Below are 2,651 nucleotides of genomic sequence, written 5' to 3' on the forward strand. Positions count from 1 at the left end.
AATAATAATTAATAAAGAGGGCATGAGGAAACTTCTGTATTTGATGAGTATGTTTTTGGAATTGATTGTGGTGATGGTTTTATGAGAGTATACTTATATCTAAACTCATCGAGTTTTATAGATTATATATGTATAGCTTTTTGCGTATCAAGTGCACCTCAATAACATGTTTAAAAAATGAAGAAGAGTAAGACTGTTCCAGTGTGGTAGAGGCAAACAAACTGTTTATAAGAGCTCGGGTTTTCTTCCTTTGTTAGACCAGAAAGATAAAAGGTTGAGACAGAATGGATCATTTGTACTGTCTAGGTTCCAGTACCTTAGAATCCCAAGCTTCAATATTTGTAAGAAAGAGAAAACAAAGGATGATAAAACCAGCAATTTTGAAAGTGAAGCAGGTAAGAAACCCACATCCTTTAAGAGTGCTCTGCTGTTGGCAGAACTAGAGCCTCTGGCTTACATGCTGATGACATCACAAATGCAAGGTATGAGGGCATCAGTGACTCTCAGCATGTCTGTTACACACTTGTGGCACATTCATTGGGAAGCTCTCAAGTAGGGACAGATCATTTTATCTGATTTCTTGAGATATTGAAGGTGGTAATTTTTATTTTTTGATGTTAACGCTGGCAAATTCAGCTTTTATATTACTATGGTGAAAAGCAGAGATTTATCTGCCAAGAGCCATGCACTGTTTCAGACGCTGAGGTACAGTGGGGACTCATATTCATGGAATGGTATTTTGAAGAGCACAAAGATGGAAAAGGATCAAACGTTTTCCAACCACTTGGGGCAGAGATGATCATGTTCCATAAGCCCCACTGAACAGTGAGGCCATAGGAGAGTTGACAGCTCTTTCTCACTATCCAATTCCCATCTCTTCAGGTAATCGCGTGCTTTTCTCTGGGAATGGCGTCTGCCTTCCCAACTTCATGTCATCATGGCCACATGATCTGGCCCCCGGATAGGCACACTGTAAAAGCTGAGCTTTTGTATTAGACTTTTTATGCACAGTCTGACGTTACTGAACAGAAATGATATAACTTAGAGCTCTCTGTAGCCATGCCTGCTTTACGCCCCTAATATGAAAGTTTGCCGCATTCTGGAGGTAAAATATGTCTATTCTGTGTAAGGTGTTGCACCAAATCCCATAGAAGACACCTGGAGAAATCCTGTCTGCATAAGGAGAGAGTGAGGTTAATGTACGGGAAGGATCAGAGTCAGGGTAGTGAGGAGAGAGAGACAGAGAGATTAACATCATCTGCATCTCTTTTACTCCTCCATGTTCCACTCCTGGAATCCCCAATTCTGCCAGGCACTTAACTCCCCCTTTTTGTTTAGCTAGTTTGATGTCGATTTCTGTTTCCTACAACCAAAATCCTGAGTAATGATAGGCAGTAGAAGAGAAACTGGTTATTGCAGAAAAATCTTTGGGAATATCCTCTACTGAAGGCCTCAGATCTCCTTGACAATCTTCTGTAATGACTTTTCCTTTTCCCAGAAAACAAGGTGGGATTAAGTAAGATTCTCCAAAGTCTCTGGGCCCCTTCCAAATGACATGCCACATTTCTGCAATAAAGAACAAGAGCAGATGAATGCGCAGGATCAGCACATTCCCTGTGAAAAGAACAACTTCACTGGGACACAGTCTTTATGAGGTCAGGGATTTGTCTAATTATATTTACTCCTATATCCCTCATGCTTAGAAGAGTATTTATTAAATGAATGAATGCAGGCATGCATGAATGAACTTCTAACATACAAAATATTAAAGGAAAATTTGCCCATTATTGTTCTCAACAAGAAAAATAAAGAACATTGTGTTTCAGTGGTTGCTATGGGCGCTTAAGTTCTGCTTGTGTAAAACAATAAAATCCCTTTCCTTCCCCCCCCCCGCGAACCCGACCAGAAGATTTTGAAGGTCCATGACTACTGGTTAGGTGAGACAAACCCAAAAAGGGTTAGTGAATTACAACTTCAGGCGTAAGTACTAAGATGATTTCTACCTCATTGCAATGAAAGAAAACTAAGCATAGTCCTTCCTACAAAGGGAAGATGATACCAATTTTGACAGATCATAAAAGATCAAGAACAAATATTTTCTTAACACCTTTATGAGGGACGAAGCTTTTCTTTGGTCCCAGTTATTTCCAGGGAGCTACAGTAAGTAGGCCACTTAGCAATAACCTTATACACAAAATCCTTATTAGTATATTTCTTAATGATAAAATGTCAGGCAACCCACCAAAATGCTATTGCTTACATTATTAAAGAGCATAAACAGGAAATAATAAATCGACTGAAGTTGTTAATTATTCGGACTTTTAAAGAACATGAACAACCTGAGACTTTATCTCCAGAGAATGGGGAAATGTTTAAATGGGGCAAGCCTTCTTTTCCAGATATCCAATGTATCACTTTTCAGTTAAAGGGAACAGAAAAACTCCATTTTGAAAGTATATTTTTCCACCATCTCAAGAGAGTTTCTCTTTGAAAGATAGCAATTAGTCTCAATGGTGCCTAAGCAAAGCACTGATGATCAAACAACAAAGCCACCTTTCAATTTGATGACATTTTTCTTGGGCATGCCACTTTCAGTGGCAAGATTCAATAGTAACTTACACGACGTAGACTAAAAGACACAGCAAGGCAGA

Source organism: Propithecus coquereli, unplaced genomic scaffold (assembly GCF_000956105.1).
Source record: "Propithecus coquereli isolate 6110/MARCELLA unplaced genomic scaffold, Pcoq_1.0 Scaffold64, whole genome shotgun sequence".
Classification (NCBI taxonomy): Eukaryota; Metazoa; Chordata; class Mammalia; order Primates; family Indriidae; genus Propithecus; species Propithecus coquereli.